This window comes from Rhinoderma darwinii, chromosome 1 (assembly GCF_050947455.1).
Source record: "Rhinoderma darwinii isolate aRhiDar2 chromosome 1, aRhiDar2.hap1, whole genome shotgun sequence".
Classification (NCBI taxonomy): Eukaryota; Metazoa; Chordata; class Amphibia; order Anura; family Rhinodermatidae; genus Rhinoderma; species Rhinoderma darwinii.
The window spans coordinates 136,442,385-136,460,853 of record NC_134687.1 but is presented as its reverse complement, the minus strand read 5'-3'; positions in this window follow the sequence as shown (position 1 = coordinate 136,460,853).

The following is an 18,469-nucleotide window of genomic DNA, read 5'->3' as shown; positions in this document are numbered from 1 at the left end:
GGTGATTGGCAGAAATTGGTGTGCACTCGATGTTGCAGAGTGAAAATGTTTTTTTTTTCCATAGATATGCTAATATGTGGTGCCCAGCTTGTGCCACCATAACAAGACTGCTCTCTTATTATTAATTATTATGCGGTGTTTCCTGGTTTTAGAAACACCCTACATGTGGCCCTAATCTTTTGCCTGGACATTCGACCAGGCTCAGGTGTGAAACAGTACCATGTAAAATTAAGGCCTAATTTGGCAATTTACAAAGTATTGGATCACAATTGCAGAGGCTCTGATGTGAAATAATAAAAGAAACTGCTGAGAAGTGACCCCATTTTGGAAACTGCACCCCTCAAAGCATTTATTAAAGGGTGTAGTGAGCATTTTCACCCCACAGGCCTTTTCCATGAATGATTGGGCTGCGGATGGTACAAAGTAAAAATTTATATTTTTCCCTAGATATGCCCTTTGCTTGGTAGTAGTTTTGTTTGGAGTGTTACTTGTGTTTCCGTTTATAATGTGGGGGTACATGTAGGCCGGGCAGGGTATATAAGGGGCATAGTCAGGTGGTATAATAATGGGGTAAAAAAAACAATAAATAATACATAGATATTTGTTACGCTGTGACACAATCCTTTCTGCACAGGCCGGTGTCTTACTAATAAATGGTCCTTACTTATTCCCCTTTTGGTCCACACTCGGCATCTTTGCATTTTGGGGAATTTTGCTGGGAAAGTGTTGTCCTGTTATAATACGGGCACCCTCGCTTCCAGCAGACATGTTTGGGCCCTCCCCTTCCTGGTTCCCTAATTTTAGGGGCCTTGATCATTCACCACTTGAAACAGAAGAAATGTTCGCCTCGGGCCTGCACAACTGCATATTTTTTCTTTCCTGACTTATTGGAGCCTTAACTAATTTTATTTTTTCATACATGTAGTTGTATGAAGGCTGTTTTTTTTGCGGGACAAGCTGTAGTTTTTATTGGTACCATTTTGGGGTACATGCGACTTTTTGATCATTTGTTATCCTTTTTGGAAGGCAAGGTGACCAAGAAACAGCAATTCTGGCATATTTTTTTAGTTCTTTTTATACAGCGTTCACCACGTATCATAAATTACATGTTAACTTTATTCTGCGGGTCAGTACGATTCCGGCGGTACCTAATTTATAGCACTTTTTTATGTTTTACAACTTTTTGCACAATAAAATATCTTTTGTAAAGAGAATGTATGTTTTCTGTCGCCATGTTGTGAGAGCCATAGCTTTTTAATTTTTTCGTCGACAGAGCTGTTTTTTGCGAGACGAGTTATAGTTTTTATAGGTACCATTTTTGGGTACATCCGACTTTTTGATCACTTTTTATTTCAATTTCTGGAAGACAAAGTGACCAAAAAATAGCAATTATGTCAGTATTTTTTTTTTTTTTACAGCATTCACTGTGCGGAATACATAACAATATTTTTATAGTTTAGGTCGTTACGGACGTGGCGATACCAAATATGTATGGTTTTATTATTTTTTTCAGTAATAAATGACTTGATAAGGGAAAAAGGGCGATTGTGTTTTATGTTATTACTTGAAACTTTTATTGTATTTTTTACAACTTTTATTTTTACTTTTTTTACCCTTTTCTTTTACCCTTTTCTTTAGTCCCACTAGGGGGCTTGAAGGTTCAACTGTTTGTTTGAAGTTCTAATACATTGCACTACCTATGTAGTGCAATGTATTAGAACTGTCAGTTGTTCACTGACAGCAAGCCGTTCAGGCTCCGCCTCCGGATGGGGCCTAATCGGCTTCCATAATGGCAGATAGGAAGCCATTGTTAGGCCTCCTGTTACCATAGTAGCAGTCGCCAGACTTGCCATCGCATGGCAGGCTGCCGATTTGATACAAACCACTTTGATGCAGCGATCGCATTGGATCGCTGCATTGAAGGGGTTAATGGTAGGAATCGGAACTAGCTCCGGTTCCTGCCTTTACAGTGGGATGTCCGCAGTAACATACAGTGGACAACCACTACTGATGACTCCGGCTCAGCTTCTGAGCCGGAAGCTGAGCCGGCGCCATCTTGCCAATGGTACCGGAAGCCTTTTGAGCCCCGCCGACGACCATAGGAGGATTTAGTTGCTTGCAGACCAAGTAAGTATTAGGCCTCCGATCGCCTTTGCTGCCACCGGCAACCTACTGATCACGCTGGCGATAAACTCCTCACATGCTGCTATCTCTATTGAATGCAGCATGTGAGGGATTCATCAGCTGGATCAGAGGCTAGCTCCGGTCCTGGCCGATACCTCAGGGCGCCAGCTGTAACATACAGCTGTCACCCGGCGGTGATGTCGCTGGCTCAGCTCCTGAGCCAGCTCCATCTCCTTCACGTACAGTTACGTGGAATTGCGTTAAAACACCAGTTCCTATCACGTAACTGTACGTGAAATTGCGGGAAGGGGTTAAGGACACAGCCACTTTTGGACCAAATGACACAGCCTCATTTTTTAAATCTGTTATGTGTCACTTTATGTGGTAATAACTCTGGAATGCTTTTACCTATCCAAGCGATTCTGAGATTGTTTTCTCGTGACATATTGTACTTTATGTTAGTGAAAAAATTTGGTAGATAAATTCAATATTTTTTGTGAAAAACACCTAAATTTTGAGAAAATTAGCAAAAATTTGCATTTTTCTAAATTCAAATGTATCTGCTTGTAAGAGAGATAGCTATTTCCCATATGTCTACTTTATGTTTGCATCATTTTTTGAACATCCTTTTATTTTTCTAGGACGTTACAAGGCTTATAAGTTTAGAAGCAATTTTTCACATTTTCAAGAAAATTTCAAAAGCCCATTTTTTTAGGGAACAGTTCAGATCTGAAGTAGCTTTGAGGGCTTTATATATTAGGAACCCCCACAAATCACCCCATTTTAAAAACTGCACCCCTTAAATTATTCAAAACAGCATTTAGAAAGTTTCTTAACCCTTTATGCGTTTAACAGAAATTAAAGCAAAGTGGAAGGGAAATTTGCAAATTTAATTTTTTTTGCAGAAATTCTTTTTTAATCAATTTTACCAGTAATGCTGAAGGTTTTTTTTTACCAGATAAACAAAACTGAATATTCATTGCCCTGATTCTGCAGTTTTTAGAAATATCCCACATGTGGCCCTAGTGTGCTACGGGCACCAAACAAAGGCCCCAGAAGCAAAGGAGCACCTTGTGGAATTTTTCAGCCTTCCTTTTCTTAAATTATATTTCAGGCACCATGTCAGATTAGAAGAGGTCTTGTGGTGCAAAAACAAAGGAAACCCCACAAAAGTGACTCCATTTGGGAATCTATACCCCTAGAGGAGTTCATCTAGGGGTGTAGTGAGCATTTTGACCACACAGGTATTTTAGATTTTATTAGAATTGGGCAGTGAAAATGAAAAATGACATTATTTTCCAGTAAGATGTAGCGTTACCTCAGAATTTTTTATTTTTTCAACAAATAAATGAAGAAAAGCACCCCAACATTTGTAAAGCAACTTCTCCAGAGTACGTAAATACCCAACATGTGGTCATAAACTGCTGTTTGGGCAAGCGGCAGGACTCAGAAGGGAAGGAGCGCCATTTAGCTTTTGGAGTACAGATTTTGCTGGATTGAATTCTCTGTACCATGTCGCACTTGTAAAGCTCCTAAGGTACCAGTACAGTGGAAACCCCCCAAAAGTGACTCCATTTGGGAAACTACACCCCTATAGGAACTCAACTAGGGGTGTAGTGAGCATTTTGACCCCCCAGGTGTTTCATAGATTTCATTAGAATTGGGAAGTAAAAATTAAAAATAAAATTTTTTTCCACTAAGACGTAGCTTTAGGTCCAAAAAATTTTTTTCTCATCAAATAAAGGAGAAAAAGCACCCCAACATTTGTAAAGCAACTTCTCCGGAGTACGGAAATACCCCATATGTGGTAATAAAGTACTGTATGAATACACATCAGGGCTCAGAAGGGAAGGAGCGCCATTTGGCTTTTGGAGAGCAGATTTTGCTTGATTGGTTTTTCTGCACCATGTCGCTTTTGCAAAGCCCCTTAGGTACCAGTACAGTGGAAACTACCCAAAAGTGACTCCATTTGGCAAACTACACCCATTGAGGAATTCATCTAGGGATGTAGTGAGCATTTTGACCCCACAGGTGTCTCATAGATTTTATTAGAAATGGGCAGTGAAAACGAAAAATTACATTATTTTCCAATAAGACGTAGTTAGTTCAAATTTTTTTCATTTTCTCAACAAATAAAGGAGAAAACCACCGTAACATTTGTAAAGCAACTTCTTCAGAGTAGGAAAATACCCCACATGTGGTCATAAACTGCTATTTGGACACACAGCAAGGCTCTAAAGGGAAGAAGCGCCATTTAGTATTTGGAGTGGAGATTTTACAAGATTCGTTTTTTGACACCATGTGGCATTGAGCTATAGTACCAGTACAGTGGTACCCCCTAAAAATTACCCCATTTTGGAAATTAGATCCCTCAAAGAATTTATCTAGAGGTGTAGTGAGCATTTTGACCCCACAAGTGTTTTGCAAAAATGAGTACACAATAGATGTTGCAGATTGAAAATTGCAGTTTTCCACAGATATGCCAATTAAGTGCCCAATGTGTTGTGCCCAGCTTGTACCACCGTAGACACACATCCCATAAATTGTTAAGCGGGTTCTCCAGAATACAGTAATACCCCATATGTGGTCATAAATTGTCATTTGGGCACACTGCCACCTAAATTTTGAGAAAATTAGCAAAAATTTGCATTTTTCTAAATTCAAATGTATCTGCTTGTAAGAGAGATAGCTATTTCCCATATGTCTACTTTATGTTTGCATCATTTTTTGAACATCCTTTTATTTTTCTAGGACGTTACAAGGCTTATAAGTTTAGAAGCAATTTTTCACATTTTCAAGAAAATTTCAAAAGCCCATTTTTTTAGGGAACAGTTCAGATCTGAAGTAGCTTTGAGGGCTTTATATATTAGGAACCCCCACAAATCACCCCATTTTAAAAACTGCACCCCTTAAATTATTCAAAACAGCATTTAGAAAGTTTCTTAACCCTTTATGCGTTTAACAGAAATTAAAGCAAAGTGGAAGGGAAATTTGCAAATTTAATTTTTTTTGCAGAAATTCTTTTTTAATCAATTTTACCAGTAATGCTGAAGGTTTTTTTTTACCAGATAAACAAAACTGAATATTCATTGCCCTGATTCTGCAGTTTTTAGAAATATCCCACATGTGGCCCTAGTGTGCTACGGGCACCAAACAAAGGCCCCAGAAGCAAAGGAGCACCTTGTGGAATTTTTCAGCCTTCCTTTTCTTAAATTATATTTCAGGCACCATGTCAGATTAGAAGAGGTCTTGTGGTGCAAAAACAAAGGAAACCCCACAAAAGTGACTCCATTTGGGAATCTATACCCCTAGAGGAGTTCATCTAGGGGTGTAGTGAGCATTTTGACCACACAGGTATTTTAGATTTTATTAGAATTGGGCAGTGAAAATGAAAAATGACATTATTTTCCAGTAAGATGTAGCGTTACCTCAGAATTTTTTATTTTTTCAACAAATAAATGAAGAAAAGCACCCCAACATTTGTAAAGCAACTTCTCCAGAGTACGTAAATACCCAACATGTGGTCATAAACTGCTGTTTGGGCAAGCGGCAGGACTCAGAAGGGAAGGAGCGCCATTTAGCTTTTGGAGTACAGATTTTGCTGGATTGAATTCTCTGTACCATGTCGCACTTGTAAAGCTCCTAAGGTACCAGTACAGTGGAAACCCCCCAAAAGTGACTCCATTTGGGAAACTACACCCCTATAGGAACTCAACTAGGGGTGTAGTGAGCATTTTGACCCCCCAGGTGTTTCATAGATTTCATTAGAATTGGGAAGTAAAAATTAAAAATAAAATTTTTTTCCACTAAGACGTAGCTTTAGGTCCAAAAAATTTTTTTCTCATCAAATAAAGGAGAAAAAGCACCCCAACATTTGTAAAGCAACTTCTCCGGAGTACGGAAATACCCCATATGTGGTAATAAAGTACTGTATGAATACACATCAGGGCTCAGAAGGGAAGGAGCGCCATTTGGCTTTTGGAGAGCAGATTTTGCTTGATTGGTTTTTCTGCACCATGTCGCTTTTGCAAAGCCCCTTAGGTACCAGTACAGTGGAAACTACCCAAAAGTGACTCCATTTGGCAAACTACACCCATTGAGGAATTCATCTAGGGATGTAGTGAGCATTTTGACCCCACAGGTGTCTCATAGATTTTATTAGAAATGGGCAGTGAAAACGAAAAATTACATTATTTTCCAATAAGACGTAGTTAGTTCAAATTTTTTTCATTTTCTCAACAAATAAAGGAGAAAACCACCGTAACATTTGTAAAGCAACTTCTTCAGAGTAGGAAAATACCCCACATGTGGTCATAAACTGCTATTTGGACACACAGCAAGGCTCTAAAGGGAAGAAGCGCCATTTAGTATTTGGAGTGGAGATTTTACAAGATTCGTTTTTTGACACCATGTGGCATTGAGCTATAGTACCAGTACAGTGGTACCCCCTAAAAATTACCCCATTTTGGAAATTAGATCCCTCAAAGAATTTATCTAGAGGTGTAGTGAGCATTTTGACCCCACAAGTGTTTTGCAAAAATGAGTACACAATAGATGTTGCAGATTGAAAATTGCAGTTTTCCACAGATATGCCAATTAAGTGCCCAATGTGTTGTGCCCAGCTTGTACCACCGTAGACACACATCCCATAAATTGTTAAGCGGGTTCTCCAGAATACAGTAATACCCCATATGTGGTCATAAATTGTCATTTGGGCACACTGCCAGGCTCAGTTGGACCACCATTTGGCGTTTGAAGCGCAGATTTTGCTTGGTATTTTACTGGTATTTCAGCTTATAATGTGTAAGTAAATATGTAAGCTGGGCGGAGTACATCAGGGCATAATACATTTTTTTTTAGACAAGATGACCAAAAAATAAAATGCTGTCATAGTTTTTTATTAAAAATGTTTACGGTGTTCACCGTGCGGTAAAAATAATGTGATATTTTTATAGATCAGGCCGTTCTGAACGCGGTGATACCTATTATGTATAGTTTTTTTTATGTTTTCACTTTTCTTCTAATTATAAAGGAGTTGATCAGGGAAACAGGGCGATTGTTGTTTTTACTTTTTTCACTTTTTTTATTACACTTACCTGGGGACTTGAAGATCTGGTCTTCTGATCCCGGTACAATACACTGCACTACTTATGTAGTGCAGGTATTGTAACTGTCATTCTTCATCTGACAGTTAGCCTATTACGTCATGCCTCGGGCAGAACCTAATAGGCTTCCGTACCTGGGCAACCAGGAAGCCTAGCAACGGCTTCCTGGTTGCCATAGCAACCATCGCCACCCACGATCCATCGCGAGGAGGGCCGGTTGGTACAGATGGAGCCCCCCTCCCTCTGTCAACCACTTCAATGCGGCGGACGCCATTGACAGCCGCATTGAAGGGGTTAAACGGCGGTGATCGGCGGTAACTGCCGTCGCCGCCGTTGCAGTGGGATGTCAGCTGTGTATTACAGCTGACAGCCGCTGAAGATGAAGCGTTTTTTTTTAAAACATATTTTTATTGTTTTCAGAATTTTTTCAATTAACAGAAAATATTTCATACAAAAACAGGAATACATTCGTATATGATATTAACTCCTTAACGCCGAAGGACAGATATATCAGTCCTCAGCAGCTGCTAGTTCGCGCAGGATGACGGATATATCCGTCCTGTGATGGTGCGGGTACTGTCACTGTACCCACGCGATCAGCGGCAGGAGCATGGCTGTTATACACAGCCTGGCTCCTGCTGCAACTGCCGGAATCGAAGCGCGCTCCGATTCCGGCAGTTTAACCCATTAAATGCCGCTGTCAATAGTGACAGCGGCATCTAATGTGTTTGACAGAGGGAGGGAGCTCCCTCTGTCACCCCATCGGCGACCCCGCAAACAAATCGCGGGTCGCCATCGGGTTTCCATGACAGCCGGGGGTCTAACAAAGACCCCCAGGTCTGTCTTCAGCATCTGCCTGTTAGGCGATGCCAGTGGCATGACCTAACAGATTGCCTGTCAGTTTTACACTGACAGGCAATAATGCTTTGGTATACTAAGTATACCAAAGCATTATATATGCGATCAACAGATCGCATAGTGAAGTCCCCTGGTGGGACTTTAAAAAAAAATGTCAATCAGTTAAATAAAGTTTGTGAAAAAAAAATAAAAATAATTACAGTCAAAGTCAAATAAAACTGTGGTTTTATTTAGTAAAAGTGTCAAAACAAATCACACATACACATATATGGTATCCCCGCGATCGTAACAACTTGACCAATAAAATGAACACATTAATTAAACCGCCGGATGAACGGCGTCCAAAGAAAACGCAAAAAACAACGGCAAAATTCTATCTTTTCTCCCATTCCCCTCATAAAAAGTAAAATAAAAGTTGATCTATAAGTCCTATGTACCCCAAAATAGTACTAATGAAAACTACACATTGTCTCGCAAAAATAAAGCCCACATACGGCCACATCGACGGAAAAATAAAAAAATGACGGCTCTTGGAATGCGGCGATGCAAAAAAAAGTAAATTTTTTCTAAAAGGGTTTTTATTGTGCAAACGTAGAAAAAACATATAAAACCTTTACATATTTGGTATCCCCGTAATCGTGCCGACGTAAATTTATAACGTGAAAATCAATGCTGGAATAGCTGCTTATTTTCAATTCTCTCCTAAAATAAAGTTAAATAAAAGTTAATCAATATGTTATAAGCATCTAAAAATGTTACAATTACAAAATACAACTCGTCCCGCAAAAAACAAGCCCTTATACGGCTATGTCGACGGAATAAAAAAAAAGTTACGACTCTTGTAATGCGACCGTGAAAAAACTAAAAATAATCCTTGGTCATTAACGTGCAAAATGGCCCGGTCATTAAGGGGTTAAATACATTCTTACAATGTCATCGAGATTGGAATTGTATGGTCATTGTTTAACAGATATTGACGACCATCACATAACTTCCCATGGCGCCATGTATACAACGCTGTTAATGAGTATCCCTGTGAACAATGAACCATAACATTCTAACTATAACTATAAACTGGAGCCCAGTGAAGTTACATTCCTGCCCGAGTCCTGTGCTGGCTTTATCTACAGGGCGTGACTGTACGCCCTTGTGCGGGTAACGCACTTTGAATATGGACGTACAGTCACGCCCAAAAGCGGGAAGGGGTTAAAAAGAGACAAAAAGACAGAAGCATAGGATTTGTGTTTTCCTTCCAATATAGTCCAGTAGCAGGTCGTATTAATAGTGCCATCAGGAAACATTGGCACATTATAGAAGCAGATGTAGATTTAGCGGAGAAAGCATGTTATCCCCCTGTGGTCTCGTTCAGACGATGTAAAAATCTGAGAGATAAACCAGTTAAAGGCCGTTTTTTCGGCAACTGAAAATAAAAGAAGTAATTGGCTCAAAGATATAGCCCCAGTAGGCAACCATAGATGTAGCAATTGTTGATTTTGCAGACAGATGAACATAGGCAAAACAGTCCGAATGGGTGCGATAAAACATCATGTCAGCAATCTTATTACGTGCAAATCTAATTATCTGGTTTATGTTATTTTTTGTCCTTGTCAATTCTTTTATATAGGCAAAACAATACGACCATTATTTAAACGTGTTTGTGAACACATTTATTCTATTGGTACAGGAAAGGGATCCCTAAAATCGATAACCCATATATGCGAATTACATGGGGGGAATCCCAAGTGTTTGTCATTTGTGGGCATACAGCGTGTGTTCACACACTGGATGGTGGTGATCGACATGTTAATTTATTATTGTGTGAAGCCAATTGGATAATAAAAACGGAGGCTTTAGGTCCTCTGGGTTCGAATGATAGGAACAACCTATCTGCTTTTTTTTAAATAAAACCTTTAATTTGGTATGCTTTCTATCTTTTACTCAGTATATAAACCTGTTGTTCATAATATGCATGGTTTTTCTGCTAATATTTACTGGCATCCTTTTGGCATGGTCTGTCGTCCGAGACCTGCCTCCTGCCTTGGATGACTTGATTCTGCTTGCCACTTGGGTAGACATAAGGCTGAGGGAGAGATCTCATGAGATTCGCCAGGAGCAACGGCGTCTTAGACTGGCACCCAACTTCCAGCAACCCCTGTTGCCTGCTTCTATTGCTTTGCCTGAGGTCCCGATGCAAGTAGACCGACTAAAATTATCGGTCCAGGAGAAACAGCGCAGGCGCAACTCTGGACTTTGTTTATATTGCGGCCTCGCTGGCCATGTTGTGCGTCTTTGCCCTCAGAAGCCAAAAAACCCCAGCGCCTAGGTTTGGTTGGAGAGACAACCCTGGGCGTCAATGCACTGAATCGAGAACTCTCTTCCAAACTATTCATTCCCGTAACCATCTTAGCTGGCGAGAGGTCCCATCCGGTCTTTGCCTACCTGGACTCCGGCTCTGCAGCAAACTTCATCTGCCAAGACCTTTTGGATCTTCTTCAGTTGCCTACTATCCTGCTTGAAAGGCCGTTGATTATTGCCTCAGTGGATGGACTGCCATTGCCTGACCCAGTTGTGTCCGTGACCCAGCCGTTGAGACTCCAAGTGGGAGCTCTTCATGCTGAGCTCATCTCCCTGTGCGTCCTGTCGAAGGCTGTCAACCCCATGCTGCTGGGTTTGCCTTGGCTCCGTCTGCACGCCCCTGTCCTGGATTGGAACTCTGGAAAGGTTCTCCAGTGGGGTCCGACGTGTCTTGACCACTGTCTGGGTCATATCCAGTTGCCACAGCCTGCTCCTCTTCAGCCATTGACATGGTTGCCTTCTTGTTTTTCCATGTTCTCCGATGTCTTCAATAAAAAGGAGGCTGAGACCTTGCCGCCACACCGGGCATATGATTGTCCGATCGACCTGGTTCCTGAATCGTCCCCTCCTCGTGGTATAGTGTACCCTCTCTCCTTGCCAGAGACCCAGTCCATGTCGGTCTACATTAAGGAGAACCTGGGGAGGGGTTTCATTCGTAAATCCTCATCCCCGGCCGGAGCAGGGTTCTTCTTTTTTAAGAAAAAAGATGGATCGCTGCGACCTTGCATTCACTACCAAGGTCTAAATCAGATCCCGGTGAAGAACAGGTACCCTCTGCCTTTGATCTCTGAACTGTTTGATCGCATACGGGGGGGCTAAAAAAAATTCTAAACTGGACCTGCGGGTGGCCTAGAATCTGATTCTGATTCATTGAGGTGACGAGTGGAAGACTGCATTTAATACTCGTGATGGGCACTACGAATACTTAGTTATGCCCTTCAGCCTGTGTAACGCCCCCGCAGTATTTCAAGAATTTGTCAATTACATTTTTCGTGATCTCCTTTATGTTTGTGTTGTAGTGTATATCGATGACATTTAGATTTTTTCCCCAGATCCAGTAACTCATCAAAGTCATGTCCGCCAGGTGTTGCTCCGTCTAAGAGAGAATCGTCTTTATGCTAAGCTGGAGAAGTGTGTGTTGGAGACGAAGTCTCTATCCTTCCTGGGCTATATCATCTCCGATCAGGCCTCAAGATGGACCCCAGAAGGTAAAGACTGTCCTGGAATTGCCAAGCCCCCATGGCTTAAGGGCCATACAACGCTTCCTAGGATTCGCCAACTTCTACCGGCTTTTCATTCCCAACTTCTTATCTTTGACTGCTCCTATCTCCACCCTCTCTAAGAAGGGCATGAATGCCAAAATGTGGACTCCGGAGGCTGAAGCCGCATTTGAATCCTTAAAGATAGCCTTCACGTCTGCCTCCATTCTGCACCATCCTGATGTATCCCTACAGTTTTCATTAGAGGTGGACGCTTCCTCTGTTGGTGCTGGTGCACTGTTGTTCCAGAGAGGATCGAAAGTCAAGGCTGTGGTATGTGGCCATCAAGCTGGCTCTGCAGGAGTGGAGACATCTGCTGGAGGGCGCGGTTCATCCTATCCTGGTCTTCACGGATCACAAGAATTTGACCTACCTACAGACGGCCCAGCGGTTGAATCCTCGTCAAGCCAGGTGGTCGTTGTTCTTTGCTCGGTTCCGGTTCGAACTCCACTACCGACCCGCCGACAAGAATGTGAGGGCCTTGTCTAGGTCTTTTGAAACTGAGGACACTATGGAATCCCCACAGAATATTATTGATCCATCCTGCATCTTCTCTGTGTGTCCCCTGCAAGTTAGAGACATTTCTCCGGGAAGGACTTTTGTGCGTCTGGCAGACAGAGGAAGAATTCTTCGCTGGGGTCACAGTTCTAAGCTGGCAGGTCATGCAGGTGCTCGTAAGACCCAAGATCTAATCACCCGTCAGTTCTAGTGGCCCACGCTACCCAAAGACGTTATGGACTTTGTCTCCTCATGCACGGTATGCGCAGAAAATAAAGTTGCTCACTCCAAACCTGCTGGCCAGCTCCAACCACTGCCTGTGCCCATTGCCCCCTGGCAACATGTCGCTATGGACTTTGTCACGGACCTTCCTCCTTCTGCGGGTTGCAGTGTGATCTGGGTGGTGGTGGATTGATTTTGCAAGATGGCTCATTTCATCCCATTGACCGGCCTGCCGTATGCTACGTGATTGGCTGACCTCTTCATCCAACACATCTTCCGTCTGCATGGCTTGCCCCTGCATATTGTCTCGGACTGAGGGGTCCAGTTCACCTCAAAGTTTTGGAGAGCACTCTGTGGTCTCCTCGGTGTAAAATTGGACTTCTCTTCGGCCTATCATCCCCAGTCCAATGGGCTAGTCAAGAGGGTTAACCATATTATGGAGAACTATCTACGTCACTTTGTTTCCAAGCGGCATGATGATTGGGTGCAGTTGCTCCCGTGGGCATAGCTCTCTTATAATAACCACACCAGTGAGTCGACCACTTCCAGTCCATTCTTCATCGTCTACGGCCAACATCCTCGTATACCTCTTCCTGTCTCTACCATGTCCCAGGTTCCTGCAGGCGACTCAATCTTCAGGGACTTTCTACAGATATAGCAACAGAACCGATCTTCCATCCTGTTGGCGGTGGACCGCATGAAGAGAAAGGCAGATATAAGAAGACGGGCTCCTCCGCAGTTCCTTGCAGGTACTAAAGTCTGGTTGTCTTCTAGGAATATCCGGCTGAGGGTGCCGTCGTGCAAATTTGCCCCTAGGTTCCTCGGACCCTTCGAAATCCTGCTACAGATCAACCCGGTATCCTACAAGTTGCGGCTCCCCCTACCCTCAAGATTCCTAACTCCTTCCATGTCTCCTTGCTGAAGCCCGTGGTACTGAACTTTAGGACTCCTAGTTCTGCCGTGGTTCCTGGCGGCTCATCTGGGACTTTCAAAGTAAAGGAGATTCTGGCCACCAAGAAGGTGGGAGGAAGGACATTTTATTTAGTGGATTGGAGAGGGTTCGGCCAGAAGAGTGGTCTTGGGAGCCAGAAAACATCGATGCTCTTGTCCTCATGAGGAAGTTTCTCTCCCGCTCTGGTCCCAAGAAGAGGGGGCGTATCGTCTTTGGCCATGGTCCGTTGTTCTTACTTAAACCTAGACGGCCGTGGCCATGGACATCCTACTTGTGTGCAGCGTCGTCCTCCTGTGAGGCGCCGGCACTCACTTCCGGACATCGAGACTGTCTGCGGAGGGCGCGCGCGTCTGCACGTGCACGGTCTTAAAGGGCCAGTGCGCGCATATTGCATGAAGTCTGCAATCTAGCCAAGGATGCTCGGGCTATAAAAAGGGCTCTGCCCTCTTGCTCTTTGCCAGAGCATTGTTTGTTACCCGAAGTTTGTCATGCTAATGGTCCCCCAGTGTCTTCCAGTTTCCCAGTGTATCCCGTATCCTGTTTTCGTGTTACCCAGTTCTAGTGCCGTGTTGTGCCGCGGTCTACACCTGTTTTGCTATGCCTCACCTGACATCTTCCCGCCGCCTGGTCCCAGACGTACCTGCCTTGCTACTGTCTACGTTGCCTCAGGTATCCTCACTGAACTATTGAACTCTGTACTTTACCTGTTTGGCCAGCTACCATCCCGCTACGCGGTACGGCCCAGTGGGTCCACATCCCGCATCTTGACAGTATACTTAAGTTTGCAAAAGGGCCATTCCCTATTTCTCGCTCCCCCTCTTCCCAAAGATTCATTAAGTTACGAAAATCCGAAGTCTGTCTTCTCCATCCCCAATTGCCTACATTGTTGTAGATTATGATTTTTGTAGACTGTAGTACATTTGAGTTTCCTCGCGAACAAGTTTAAGTCTCTAACCCAATCAAATGTACCAAACCGTGTAGTAGGAACAAAAGAAAACCCTTTGCATAATAGAGATCTCTCATTCTCAGTAAGCATCCTGTGTGAGAAATTTATTATTTGCATTCTGTCATCATCTTCATCATGGCTCTTTCCATATGCTGATATATTTATGGGTTGACTCTAGGAGTCTGAATGATCGTGCATTTTTTTTCGGTCAGTCTGGTTATTAATAGATGGATAATGGATAGTTTGTGTCTAAAATATCCCTCCTATCCCCTCTGCTGCCTGAGGCGAACTTTAAAAAGGCGCCCCCCTCCCCCCCAATCTATCAGAGTTTTCTCATTACTGGCTTTACACATCAAACACGCAATATATACATTTTTTTTAAATAGGAAAACATTTGTTGTTCATTTGTAAAGTGCTGTTTAATGTATAGAAAAGATTTCAAGAACTCTTTTTACTATATTACTTTAGTATCATAGATCAGCAACGCAGCATTAACACTGAAAATGGTTTAACATCTTCCATGCCCCCTTTTTATTACCTAATTGACTTATGATTTTTAACCGAGTTCAGTGGCCCGGCGTGGACGGCATGATGCAGTGACGTCATCAGCGTGCTCCCGATCTCTTGTAGGCCTCAGGCCTAAAACAGGCTGTGGCCTACAAGAGCAAACGGCGGAGCAGGGGTTTCTATTGTGGCAAATTATTATTTTTTTTACATTTTATACTGCTAACTTTTTTTTGGTGGATTCCGCTGGACCGTTTGGACTACGTCGTAGATTCATTGAACTACTTCAATGATCTACTTTAAAAAAAAAAATTGTGAAAGAGGGTTGCATGGGGGAGTTTTGATTTCAATAAAAAAAAATTCTTATGTCTGTTTTTTTTTAATACTTTATTATGGCCTTAGTAATGGCAGCTGTCTGATTGACAGCGTTCAATTACTAAGGCTGGGGCTTAGCATTAGCCAGTAAAAAGGCTATCACTAACCCCTATTATTACCCCGGTTCCCACTGCCGCCAGGGATACCGGGAAGAGTCGAGTACGATTCAGTACCTGGCCATCTGAAATGACGGTTAGGCCACAGGCTGGGAAGGGCCAAAAAGTGGCCCTTCCCACCCTGGGGATGCTAGGCTGCAGCTGCTTTATTGTATCTGGCTGGTTATGAAAAATTGGGGAAACCCCTCGTCATTTTTAAAAATAAATGTAAAAAAAAATTATGTGAGATCCCCTCCATTTTTCATAGCCAGCCAGATACAATAAAGCAGCAGCAGCCTAGCATTACCAGGGTGGGAAGGGCCATGGTTTTTGTCCCTTCCTAGCCTGATAGTACCAGCCTGCAGCCACCCAAGTACCCTTTACTTCAGATGGTCGGGTGCTGGATCGTACCCAGCTCTTCCCGATACTCCTGGTGGCGGTGGGTACCGGGGTAATAATAGAGGTTAGTGATGGCCTTATTACTGGCTAACACTAAGCCCCTTCTTAGTAATGGACGCTCTCAATCAGACAGCAGCCATTACTAAGGCGGTAATGAAGTATTAAAAAACAGAGACATAAAGAAATTTATTTTATTGAAATGACAACTCTTCCACACAATCAACTTTAACCATTTTATTAAAAAAAAGAAAAAAAGCTTAAATCAGCGAAGTAGTCCAACGAATCTACGACGTAGTCCAAATGGTCCAGCGGAACCTGCAAAACAAAAATTAGCAGTATGAAAAAGAAAAATAAAGTTGGCTGCCCCCACAGACATATGAATAAATAGCTACCTTCGGGAACATATTAAAATAATTAGAAAAATTAGGCCCATAAAATAAAACATATCAAATAATAAAAAAAAAAATTATAACACCTTTCTTTTAAAGAGAACCTTTCACCTCCCCATACATGTGCAGCTGAGTGCAGCATGTAATGGGGAGGGCCGCACAAACTCTGGGGCACTTTACATTTTTTTTCCTAGCCTCCTTCGTTATTTAGATATCAGTGCTGTAATATTTGGCGCCCGATATTTAAATAACCCCCTGAACTGTCAATGGGGAGGTAATTGGCAAGGGGGCGTGTAACATCGCTGTGACACTGTCCAATCAGCTACAGACAGTTTCAGAGCAAGAGCTGGACAGAGAGCGTGTGCGCGCAGCTCCGCCGCCACTAAGGAACAGAAGAAGAGTGTGAATTCTTCTTCTTCTGTTTCATGGCATCGGAGCTGTGCGTGCACGCACGCTCTCACTCTTTAGCTCTCGGCAGACAAGGACGACAAGACTGATCTCTCACCTGAGATCACAGTCTTGTACTTGCCTGCCGAGAGCTGAAGAGTGAGAGTGTGTGCACGCGCACATGCTCTCCTCTCTCCAGCTCTTGCTGTTGACATTGTCCGTAGCTGATTGGACAGTGTCACAGCGATGTTACACGCCCCCTTGCCAATTACCGCCCCATTGGCAGTTCATGGGGTTATTTAAATATCGGCGCCAAACATTACGGCACCGATATCTAAGTAAGGAAAAAAAAGTAAAGTGCCCCCGAGTTTGTGCAGCCCTCCCCATTACACGCTGCACTCAAATGCAAATCTGTGGGCAGGTGAAAGATTCTCTTTAAAGTGTAACAACTTTTTAAAAAACTTTTGACATGTCAGAAGTTTTGATCAGTGGGGTCCGAACACTGAGACCCCCCACTAGTCGCTAAAACGAAGCAGCAGGAGTGCTCGGGTGAGCGGTGTGCCGCTTCAATTCTGTTTGGCTTTCCTTGGAGCAGTGTACGGGCTCAATAGAAAGTCTAGGAGTCCGTACACCGCTCACTCGGCTGAAAGTCGATCATAAATGAAGCGGCACAGCGCTTACCCGAGCACTACTGCTGCTTCGTTTTAGCGATCGGTGGGGGCCTCAGTGCTCGGTCCCCCACCGATGAAAACTTCGGACATGTCACTATGATATATAAAGATATCTATTAATGTGATTGGTGCAAGTTTTAATTACTTTTTATTGAAAATGATTTGTACTTTTTGAGATACAGCTGCTTTGTATCCTGTATACAGAGCAGCTGTATATAGCGCTGAGACCTGAATCCATTAGGTCGCCTATTACCGATCACATCTAAGTTATGAACTTAGATGTGATCGGTAACAGCTCGATCCTGCAGGACTCGCTGAAACTGAATCAGTCAGTCCCGCTGACCTGACGGATACAGGATACAGCGCTATATACATTATATAATATATTTATTTTAATTAGCGGGGGCAGGTTTATGGGGAAGGATTAGGGCCTGTTCACATCAGTGTTGGCGTTCCGTTCCGGGGTTCCGTGGGAGGTTTCCGTCGGGTGAACCCCGCAACGGAAAGTCAAACTGAAACCACAGCTTCCGTTTCAGTCACCATTGAAATCAATGGTGACGGAAACATTGCTAATGGTTTCCGTTCGTCACCATTCCGGCAGGTTTCAGTTTTTGTGATGGAATCAATAGAACAGTCGACTGCGCTAATGGTGACGGAAACGGAAGCTGTGGTTTCAGTTTGACTTTCCGTTGCGGGGTTACCTCCGACGGAACCCCAGAACGGAAAGCCAACGCTGATGTGAACAGGCCCTAAGGCTTCTTTCACACTAGCATTAATATACGTTTACCGCTCTTCCGTCAGAGGAAGAGAGGATCAATACGTTAAACGGAATGCAACGGCTCCATTAGAATTACCATTGCTTTCAATGGTAATTCTTTTGTATCAGTTGCTTTCCGTTTGTCTCCGTTCGCTAAGTTTCCGTTTTTTTTAAAAGAAACAAAAGTGAAGTCTGCAGAACTTTTATTTCCGTTCAAAAGAACGGAAACCTAGCGAACGGAGACAAACGGAAAGCAACCAATACAAAAGAATTACCGTTGAAAGCAATGGTAATTCTAATGGAGCCGTTGCTTTCCGTTTAACGTATTGATCCTCTCTTCCTCTGACGGAAGAGAGGTAAACGTATATTAATGCTGGTATGAACAAAGCCCAATACAAGTAAGATATTAATAATAAAAAAACAAACAAAAAAAAACAACCCAGCTGGGCTTTGAACCAGCAACCTCCATATGTAAGGCAGACAAGCTAACCACTACTCTATAGAAAGTGTCATAGAAAATACCTGTGAAACTGTAGTAGTTGAGAGTTTATTCAACGACAGGCACTATTACTA